Here is an 11,354-nt window from a genome sequence, read left to right as displayed (position 1 = left end):
ACTCCCACCAGTAATACCTGAGGGTTCCGATTTCTCCAAATCCTCGCCAACACTTATTAGTGTCTAACTTTTTCATTATCTTCATCCTCTAGGTGTGAAGTGTATCTCAATGAGCTTATGATTTGTGTTTCCTTAATGACTTATGATGTTGAGCATCTTTTATTTATTTATTTATTATTTATTAAAAAAATTAACAAACCAAATAAAACGTCAACATACATAATCAGTAATTCACAGTATCATCACTTAGTTGCATATTTATCATTTCTTAGAACATTTGCATTAATTCAGAAAAAGAAATAAAAAGACAATAGAAAAAGAAATAAAACGAACACAGAAAAGAAAAAAAAAGATTATACCTACCATACCCCTTACCCTCGCTTTCATTGATCACTAGCATTTCAAACTAAATTTATTTTAGCATTTGTTCCCTCTATTATTTATTTTTATTCCATATGTTCCACTCGTTTGTTGACAAGGTAGATAAAAAGAGCATCAGACACAAGGTTTTCACAATCACGCAGTCACATTGTGAAAGCTATATCATTATTCAATCATCCTCAAGAAACATGGCTACTGGAACACAGCTCTACATTTTCAGGCAGTTCCCTCCAGCCTCTCCATTACATCTTGAATAACAAGGTGCCATCTACTTAATGCGTAAGAATAACCTCCAGGATAACCTCTTGACTCTGTTTGGAATCTCTCAACCATTGACACTGTCTCATTTCACTCTTCCCCATTTTGGTCGAGAAGGTTTTCTCAATCCCTTGATGCTAAGTCTCAGCTCACTCTAGGATCTCTGTCCCATGTTGCCAGGAAGGTCCACACCCCTGGGAGTCATATCCCATGTAGACAGGGGGAGGGTGATGAGATTGCTTGTTGTGTTGGCTGGAGAGAGAAGCCACATCTGGGCAAAAGAGCCTCTCTTGGGGGTGACTCTTAGGCCTAAATTTTAAGTAGACTTGACCTATTCTTTTTGGGGTTAAGTTTCATATGAACAAACCCCAAGACTGGGGGCTCAGCCTATAGCTTTGGTTGTCCACACTGCTTGTGAGAATATCAAGAATTCAACTTGGGGAAGTTGAATTTCTCCCCGTTCTCACCATTCCCCGAAGGGGACTTTGCAAATACTTTTCCACTCACTGATCGAATCACTTTGGGATTCCTTGGGGCTGTTGAGCATCTTTTTCTATGCTTGTTGGCCATTTGAATATCTTCTTTGGAGAAATGTCTATTCAAATCCTTTGCTCATTTTAAAATTAGATTTTCTTTTTATTGTTGAATTGTAAGAGTTCTTTATATATTTTGGATACTAGACCCTTATCATATATATGATGTGCACATAGTTTCTCCCATTCTGTGGGTTGTCTTTTCACTTTCTTGACAATGTCTTAAGAAGCACGGCAGTTTTTATTTTGAAGTACAGTTTACCTGTTTTTCCTAGTTCCTAAAATTAAATTTAATTTGAAAGAAAACATATACCAACAAATGTGAAAACTTAAATGAAATGGATAAATTCCTAGGAAAATATGACTTACCCATACAGCCAGTGGTATCCTAGTAAATATTGAACAACTTGCTTTCCAAGTCAACAAACCAACTGAACAAAACCAAACCCCCTGATTTGTAGCACCCATTAATTCCCCTAGTGTAATGATTGCATCACAGCAGGTTTCAAACCACCAGTGTGACATCACTGAATATGGAATTAGAATGAGATGTGTACAACTGGTTCTTGCAACCAGCCCCAACACATCACTGAATTATAATACAACAGGTAATAGAAAACCCAAGTGGTTCTACAACCACAAAATAAACTGACTCAGTGGCCCAGCCCTCAGGTCCTATACTTACAAACTCCAGAACTGGCTGTGTCTCTCTGCAAATGAGGCCCCACCAAGCCAACCTATACCCCCGTGATGTCGCTGATGCTGCAGGTAGTAAAGGGTGACATCAGCAGAGTCCCACCTGAGCTGGAGCAATGGTCCCACTGAATGTTTGAATCTGCCCAGGCATGTGTAGTCTCAGGGCCCCACAAGAGGTCAGAAAGCAGCTCTTGGCAACAGAGGCCCAGAGATGGCCAACAACTTGCCTAAGGTCACACAGTAGGGCTAAGCTTCTGAATTCCCATCCTAGTCTTGGAACTGTGCAAACTTGAGTCTGGTTCCTTGTGCTGCCCCACATTAGTCTGGGGATCCCAATGTGGTTGAGTGTACGCCTAGGCTCCAGTCTAGCCATGCTTGCCCCATTGCTTCTCCTACTGGGAGCTCAGGAGTCCCCAAGGCCAATCTGCAGTGGGGGGTGGGAGGCAGCAAGGCTAGCTTTGAGCTGTGAGTGCAGCCAGCCCTAGCAGGAGCGAGTCAGTGGAGAGAGCTCTGGCCTCTCCCAGAGGAGACAGGCATCCCCTGTGCCCTTCCAGAGGCTGTGGGTACAAAGGAGAAATAAAGCATGGGCTTTGGGAGCAGACAGCACTGGGCTGGCACTTCAGCTCCCCACATGGATGTTGTATGACCTTGGGCAGAGTGTTTCAACATCTTTGACCCTCTATTTCCTGTTTTGTCCAATGGGGAATGGTAAAGGGATCTATTTTACAATGCTTGTGAGGTTACATTGAGTTCAGGTGCCCCGCACTGGGCTGGTACACAGTAGGTGCTCATTCAATTATCAGGTCCCCTCCTTCCCCCTGCCTGGGCAGCTCATCTATCTCAGTAGGTTCCTTGCCCGCCTTGGGAGGTCCTGGAGGCTGGTAGGAGTGGAAGAAGTGGGAAGGGAGGAAGATGTGTGTGGGACCCTCCAGGGGCAAATTCCCACAAGGTCAGGTCCTGGCTCTGCCTTCCTGGAGGATGTTCTGGGGAGGGGGCTAGAGCCAGGATTGGAGTGGGGGTCCCTGTAAAGGCAAATCCCCCCAATACAGAAGATCTTCCTGACATCCTCAGCTGTCCCCACAAAGACAGCTAGAGGGCAAGAGCTGTTCCACCTGGGCCCCGTGCTGCTCAGAAGGGCCCCAGTGTCAGGTTCTAGCTCTGCTGCTTATGTGCTGTGTGACCTTGGGCAAGTCTCTGCCCCTCTCTGGCCCTCACCCTTTCCTTCTGTAAAAGGCAGGGGATGGGCCACCTCATTCCTGGGGTCCCTTCTGGCTCTGACCTTCGGGGACTCTCAGTTCCCACCCAGCCTGGTACAGAGAAGCTGTGGCTTGACCCCAGCAAACGTTTCCCTTTAGCTCACGCAGAAGCTGTGCCCTGGGCTCCCAGGGCCGGGCCAATAAACAGGGCTCCTAAGCGCCTGGCGGGGCAGCAGCCCTCCCTCAAATACAAAGCATTTTCCAAACAAGATTGAGAAAGGCCCAGCTCTGGGCTGTCTTGGAACAGGCTGTCACAGGGCCACTGGGGCAGAGGGCACCCACTGCCTGAGCCTTCCCGGGGCCAAGGGTGTGGGGAACCAGCTCCCTTAGTCATCCACCCTTCTTCCCTGCACCCTCCTTCCCACTGGAGATAAACCTGGGCTCTTGTCCTGCCTCGCTGCATGGCTTTGTTCTGGTCACTTCTCCCCCCTGGGCCTCAGTTTCCCCATCTGTCAAATAGGGAACCCAATACCTGGCCAGCCTCACTCCTGAACTATGATGAAACTCAAGGGAGACAGCGTGTGAAAGTACTTTGCAAGACCCAAGCAAGCCTGCAGTTTACGAATGACCCTTGGTTCCCTGCAGTCACCCACGCTCACCGTGTTTCCCTCCCACCCACCTCCACAGACTTCTCATCTTAGCCCTGGTCTCCTGCCACATACCCAGAGGGAGCCCTGTGCACACGGGCAGGGGGCCTTGGGGCCCAGCTCGCGTGCTGCCTCCCCATCAGAGAGGGAACCCTGAGGCCCAGAACTGGAGGGGCTTTGTCTCCACTGGCAGGAAGAGCCGGGGCTTAAAGAAGCGGCAAGACCCCACGGAAGTGAGTGTCCCGAGGTCCTCTAGGGACCACCTCCAGCCCCATTAGATTAGTAGGTTCTCAAAGGTAGGAACATGGTTCTTCCATCAGATGGGGCTTCTTGAGGCCAAGGGGGTGTCTTCCCCATCACACAGGAAGACTGGAGAGGGGGCTTTGCCCACCTTAGATTGGGACTCCTGTAAGATGGGAGCTGAGCTTCCCCCATCAGACTAGAGGGAGCAGTTTGGTCAGGGGCTGTGCCTCCCCCCTTAGAGAGGACGCTCCTGAGGGACAGGTGGTTTGTCTCCACTCTCATTCTCGGGGGTCCCACAGAGCCTGGGCTGTGCCTCCCCCTTGGCGTGCTCCCCACCCCCAGGAGGCCTTGTGTTGTGGACGGCTGCCAGCTGTGTGGGGACCGGCACTGGGGACCTGGGGAGAAAGAAGGCCGCACGTGGACCAGGGAAAGTGGAACAGGAAGCACACAAGGACAAGGCAGTAGCTCAGAACGAGGCGGCCGCCCTGCCAGGCTGCGCTGGCACCTCGAGCTCCCAGGGCAGAGGGCCAGGGGCAGGCCCGGTGATTCAGGCCCGGGTTGGGGCTGCTGGCTCTCAGACTCAGCCCAGCCCCGACTGGCCTCACTGGGGACCGCTTGGGTGGGGAGCACTCACAGGGGCTGGGATGCTGGGGACCCAAAGGTGGGGAAGGGGCAGCAAGAGCTGTGCCCTTTGCCCAGTCTCACTGAGTTAGAGCTGGTCTGGCCTCCGAGGGTCAGCTCCTCGCTGTCCTCCAGTACAGTACAGAGGCCACGGAGTGGGGCGGGGACTTGGCCGAGGTCACCCAACCAGTCTGCAGTCACCCAGGCTCCTGACTCCCAGCCCAGTGCTCCTTCCACTCTGCCTGGCTACTTCATGAGGAGTGTCAGCCTGTGCCCTCGGGGGAGTTCCCTTTGAGGGTTGGTAGAGCCCCCACTCCCACCCCGCTGTTAGCCCTGAGCCCAGATAATGCAGGGGGCGGGTCTGGGCCAGTCCAGGAAGGCTTCCCGACGGCCTTGTCCTTTTTTCTCACACCATCATCCTTCTTTCTCCTCTTACCTTTCCACTTGGGCCCTGCAACCTGGTCACCTTTACCTTTACAGAATTTACCCCCAATAAAGGCCCCAGAGGGACCTGAGGGCTGCAGCTGGGGAAGCTGGTGGTGGGCACAGAATCTCCTGTTTAATATCTGTGATCATGGGAATTTCGAGTTCTGCTGCACAATGCAGGGCTGCCACGAACGGTTGTGTGGATTGTCCACTGCACACAGACCCAGGCACCGAAGGGGTGGTGGGCTTGGCTTCTGCTCTGAGCTCTTCTTGCCAAGCCATGTGCCTGGTGTGGGGCTGCAACTGTCCCAGAGAAAGGGCAGTTTTTCCCCCTACTTTGCACGAAGGCGCCTTAGAGCCTGGCGGTGACCCCTCCGTGACACCAGTATTTATTTTAACATTAAAAAAAATTTTTTTCCTCCCTAAGTGTTGGTAAATCGATGCTGCTACGGGAAGGTGGACCAGACATCTCGATCCCAGCTTGAGAAGCTCAATTGACCTCAGATTACAGCGTTTTCCTGCCTGCCAGATTGAGATTCTTGGGTTAGCTGAATCTGTAAATGTTTTTCTTGAAACTGGCCCTTTAAATCCTTCCTAGCACCTGCTGTTTCTAGAAGTTTCCTCGACTCTACAAGCTCCATTGAGTGGACATGTGGTTACTTGGTAACATTTCCTCTGGTTTCTATACTGATTTTGGGGTATGTTTTCACTATATAGAAAAAATTTTAATTGTTTATCTAAGTATCACATATGTTCAGTAAAAATGCATAAATCTTAAGTGCATGGCTCAATATATGTTTACATATAATTACATCCATGTAACCATCATTAAATTAAGATATTGACCATTTCCAATATCCTGGAATGCTCCTTCATGCATGTTGCTAATCAATACTCAAGAGTAACCATTTTCTCTGACTTCCATCATTGTTGATTAGTTTTGCCTGTTCTTGAACTTCATATATTGGAATCATATAGTGTCTAGTTTTTGTGTGTGTTTGGATTCTTTTTCTCATGATTATGTTTGTGAGATTTATTCCCGTCGTTGCCTGGAGCTGTGTACTATGTTCTTTTTCATTGCTGTATAGTATTTCAGTGCATGACTACATTGCAATATTCTAATAATTTACCCATTCTTTGATTGATGGATATTTGGGATGTCTTCTGGTGGAAGATCCTTCCATTTTTCTTGGGTGTTGGGGTTTACTAAAGCTGCTGAAATGCAATATACCGGAAATGGGCTGGCTTTTTTTCATTGGGAATTTATTTGTTACAAATTTATAGTTCTAAGGTCATGAAAATGTCCAAATTAAGGAATCAAGAGGAAGACATCTTCTCAGAGAAAGGCTGCTGGCATCTGGGTTCCTCTGTCACATGGACACAGTAATGTCTGCTGGTCATTCTCTCCCAGGCTAGTTTCAGTGGTTCTCTCAGCTCTGGAAGCTTTTCTTTTCGCTCCTCTTCAGTTCTCTGAGTTTCATCTGCCTTTTATCCTCGCATAAAGGACTCCAGCAAGGAAATTAAGACCTACCTTGATTGTGTTGGAAACAACCTAATCAAAGATCCCACCCAACAATAAATCTGCCCCCACTGGGGTGGATTAAGAGACCATGGCCTTTTATGGGGTGCATAACAGCTTCAAACCAGCACAGGTGTCTAGGAGTGCAATTGCTGGGTCACAAGGAAGGCATTTGTTTAGCTCTAACAGATACTGCAGACAGTTTTTCAATGTGGCTTTACCCATTTGCACTTCCATGAGAGTCCTAGATGCTCCACATCCTTGTCAACACTTGGTATTGTCAAATCTTTTTTAGCTTTAGAATTTCTGGTGGGAGTATAGTGGAGTCCCCTTATGGTTCTAATTTATATTTATCTGGAGACTAAGGAAGTTGAGCATCCTTTCTGATGTTTACTGGACATCTGGATATCTTTTAATATTTTTTTAAATGAAATCCTTCAGTTTTTTTGCTCATTTGAAAAGTCAGGTGGTCTGTTTTTCAAATTGATTGTAGACATTTGTTCTACCTTCTGGATGTGAGTCCTTTGTCAGATACAAGAATTGTGAGAATCTTCTCTTTTTGGAAATTTAACCCACTCATCTATTCATCAACTTATTCCAGGAGCTTTAACAATGACTATTTTTTTGTATACTATATGGCAGGGGTCACATTTCATTCTTTCTCCATGTGAGTATCCCATTATTGCAGCACCATTTGTTGAATTTTTGTTTGTTTGTTTTTTCTTTCTTTCTTTGCTTGTTTGTTTTGGGAAGTGCCTGAGAACAATTAACAATTATTAATAATGAATCCAGACCCCGTGCTGAGTGCTGGGGGTACAAAAATGCTTCCTTCCAGCTCACTTCTGGGGGAGGAGGCATTTAGAACAAGAAAGAAATAAAGGCAGCAGCCTCCCACCCTGCTAACATGATTTACATAACAAGTTTTAATCAGGAGAATTTTTTCAGAACTCAGGGGAGCTGAAAGCAAGATTTCCCTATGTTTGTTTTCTGGGCTGGGTCTTTAAATCCCTTGTAGAGAGCACTGTTTCTAGGAGTTTCCTTGACTTTACAAGTCTCACTGCCAGACATGTGCTCACCTGCTGTCCTCTCCCCTGGTGTCCGCCCTGGTCTGGGAATGTTCCGCTGAACCCACCAGGACTTAGTCCAACTCTCGGCCCCGGCCTGGTTCCTGCTCCCCAGTGAAGTTGAGTCAGACTGAACCAGGGAGGGTGGAGGCTTTGGTGGGCAGTGGGGGCGGGGTCAGACCCAGGGAGTGCTTTGAAAAGTTGAGTCCAGCTTTGAGGGCTCTGCCAGCTCTGGCACTCTCTGATGTTTGTTTAGAAGGAGGCACCATGAACCCTCCGGTGCAGCTTTCGGGTGTGGGGCGACCCAGAGGAACGACAGGGAATTGAGGGCACGTTTGAGCTGTCCCTCTGCCTTTGCATTGCTGCTCCAGCGTCCCCTCCTACAGGAAGGCTTCCGACCCTCAGGCTGGGTGGAGGGCTGATAGTATTTGGGTTATTTTTTTAATACAGTTTTATTGGGGTACACTCACACACCATACAGACCATGTGAAGTATGCAATCACTGGCTCACAGTATCCTCACGTAGCTGTGCATACGTAGTCCATAGTTTGCAATAGATACATTTCCCCCATGTATCCATCTATCATTCTTTTTAACATTTGTTCCCCCTATTATTTATTTATTGTTAATCCATATGCTTTACTCATCTGTTGATAAGGTAGATAAAAGGAGCATCAGACACAAGATTTTCACAATTATACAGTCACATTGTGAATCTATATCATTATACAATCATCTTCAAGAAACATGGCTACTGGAACACAGCTCCACATTTTCAGGCAGTTCCCTCCTACCTCTCTAATACACCTCAGACTAAAAAGGGGTTAGCTATATAATGTGTACGAATAACCTCCAAGATAACCTCTCGGCTCTGTTTGGAATCTCTCAGTCACTGAGACTTTATTTTGTCTCATTTCTCTCTTCCCCCTTTCAGTCAAGAAGGTTTTCTCAGTCCTTTGATGCCGAGTCCCAGCTCATTCTAGGATTTCTGTCCCATGTTGCCAGGAAGATTTACACCCCTGGGAGTCATGTCCCACGTAGAGACGGGGAGGGCAGTGAGTTTGCTTGTCATGTTGGCTGAGAGAGAGATGAGGGGTGCTGGTTTTAACCTCGTTTGTAATGAGCTGTATCGTACGCTCGGCATCTGTGGTCAAACTCCTTCACCCCCAGATCGAGAGCTCTGTGACAGCCCTGCATCCCACTCCCAGCCCCTGCAGGGGCTGCCGCACAGGAGGCAGCAGAGTTGGGGAGGCGAGTCAGGCAGATGGATTTCCATGTGGCCGGGTGAGGACGAGCAGGTAGACCACACTGTGCCTAGAGCCGCTCACCCAAGGCCCCATAGGTCTGTCTCTGGAAGGCCCTGGAATTCTGGCATCACCTTAGGAGGCATTTCTACCACCTTGGAAGGTGGAAATGAGGACCACTAGGCCCCAGAGGGCATGTGGGCAAGGCCAGGGTCAGGTGAGGCCAGCCTGAGGCTCCCCAGAGCCCATGACCCCCAGACCCACTGTGATGCAGCTTGGAAAACTGTGCCCCAGAGAAGAGCTCTGACTTGTCTGGGGCGCTGCAGTCAGGGAGTGTCTCCCTCTTCCCAGCCCACTTTTCCAACCTCCCTCCCCATCGATTAGTTTGGCCTGTTCTTGATCTTCTTATAAATGGAATCATACAGGATTCAGACTTTTGTGTCTGGATTCTTTCACTGATCTGTGAGATTTATCCCAGCTGTTGCCTGGAGCTGTAGCATGCTCTTTTTCACTGCTGCATAGTATTCTGTTGTTCCCCTGGACTACAGTATACTCCAGTGGTACGCAGTGTTTCCCAGGGGACAGGGTAGGTGTACAGATGGGCAAGGGGTGTAGGGCTGGGTGCCCACACTTTGGCCTGGGCAGGGAGGGTGCAGAGCACATGACAGCAGGAGCCTGGAAGCCTGGGTAACAGCAGGTGGGTCAGATGATGGGCTTGGACAAGCTGTGTGACCTCCAGGCTGGTGTCATCTCCCCTCTGAGCCATGTTCACCACCACCTACCTTGCCGGAGGTTAGAGCCCACTGTGAGCTGCTATGTGTGGTCAGGGCAGACCCTTAGTGCACGTCAATCCCCCCTTCTTCCAGTCGGGGGCTCTGCGGGGAGCCTGAGGAGACTCTTAGCTGATGTCACAGTTGGAGGTAAATGAGAAGTCACCCTGCCTCTTGCAGTTCCACAAGGGAATCCAGGTGATATGGGGCAGTGGAGATGCCACTGACGGGGACCTACTTCTTAGGAGAGAGGATGAGTTTCGGTGGTCCCACAGCTGCCCTTGTCCAGCAAGAGAGCTGGAGGCTGGCAGATGGACGGGCAGTCAGGCAAAGAGGATGCGGACGGGGGTGCTGACAGCTTCTAGGGTGTTGGCTGCAGCCCATCTGATAACCCCTGGAGCCTCCTTGGCAAAGACTTAGTGAGATTTCTCTTTTCTTTGGAGCCAGGCCCAGTGCCGGGGAGTTGGCTGCAAGCCCACCTCTGTGGCTGGCTGTGAGGGACCCAGAGCCAGCTACCTCCTCTGTCTGGGCGTCAGTCTCCCTATCCATGACCTTCCTGCCGGCCCCCTAGCACCGGCGGAGCCAGTTTCATGGGCTGAGACAGTTGATGGCACCCAGCCTCAGTTTCTCCCTCTGCACAGCCAGCCCTTGGAAGGTGTTGGGTCCGTGAAGTCCCAGCACCCAGGCCAGGTGCACGGTAGGTGCTCAGTCCGTGGCAGTGGTGAGGCGACCAGTGCCACCCTGCCTGTGCCAAGTGGAAGCTCGGGGGTGGGGGTGCAGCTGCTCTGGGGACTCCCGGCTCTCTCTGGTCAGGTCCATCTTGCCCACAGGGCTCCCTCCTGCTCCCCCAACAGCGCCTCTGTCAGTCTGTGTTTCTGTCCCTCCCTTTCAGTTTATCTCTCGCCGTCTCAGCCTTTGTCTCTGGCTGACTCAGCCTCTCTCTGCCCCATGCTCTGCTCCTGTCCCTGGCTCTCTCTGGGCCCCTCTTCCTTTCTCACGCTCTCTGTCTGTTCTCTGTTCCAGGTTTTCCTTGTCTTTGTCTCTGTGCATACTGTGATCCTCGATAAACCTAAACCCCGTTATTACTCTCCCTCCTTTCCACACGCCCCTACCCTTGGCACATCCTTTTGTCATAGCTCATATAAAACCTCCCGTAAGGACCTATTCCTACATCCACACTCCCCCCACACTGGGCCCTCGTGCATGGTGCCTACTCAGCCACTGTGCCAACTCATCGCCTGGCACCCCCAATTGTTTGTTGAATAAACGAGTGAGTGATTTGGGGAAAGTTGTTGAACTCACCTGTACGGTTTCCCCACTGGGGGTCTTGGGAGGGTGGGGCTGGTGTCTTGTCAGCAACACACTCGGTGAGGACAGCAGCCAGACAGGCCAGATCTGGAGTACCATAATTTAATTTATGAACTCAATCAGGCTTCCCTTTTCCCCCTGGTCACTGGGAGTTCAGAGCAGTAGCTGCCAATCAGGTTCTGCTCTTTAACTTAATTTCTTTACTTGAAAAATGAAATTGTATCCAGGGTGTATTTTGTATGCTACCTCAGATCCTTTCCATTAGAATGTGGGCTGCACATCCATAAAAGAAGCGGGAGGGCTGGGTCTTCCTGGGCTGTGGACATTGGAGGCTGAGAGGTGGGGGAGGGCCCTGGAGGAAGATAGGGAACGGAACAGGAGGGCAAAGAGGCTGATGATGAGCAGAGGGTCACAGAGACCCCCAGGCCAGGGAGATAGCCTCTGGCAG

At 49.7% G+C, this 11,354-nt stretch overlaps 1 long non-coding RNA gene across 1 annotated transcript; it reads left to right on the top strand.

The window, feature by feature from the left end:
* The first annotated feature begins 1,739 nt into the window (after positions 1 to 1,739).
* Positions 1,740 to 5,763, top strand: LOC143674843 (uncharacterized). The gene is made up of 3 exons (XR_013171234.1): positions 1,740 to 1,780; positions 3,752 to 3,944; positions 5,429 to 5,763. It is a non-coding gene; the product is annotated as an uncharacterized LOC143674843 (long non-coding RNA).
* The last annotated feature ends 5,591 nt before the right edge of the window (positions 5,764 to 11,354 follow it).

This window comes from Tamandua tetradactyla, chromosome 2, assembly GCF_023851605.1.
Source record: "Tamandua tetradactyla isolate mTamTet1 chromosome 2, mTamTet1.pri, whole genome shotgun sequence".
Taxonomy (NCBI): Eukaryota; Metazoa; Chordata; class Mammalia; order Pilosa; family Myrmecophagidae; genus Tamandua; species Tamandua tetradactyla.
The sequence above is the reverse complement of the archived record's forward strand: the minus strand, read 5'-3'. Positions and strand labels throughout refer to the sequence as shown.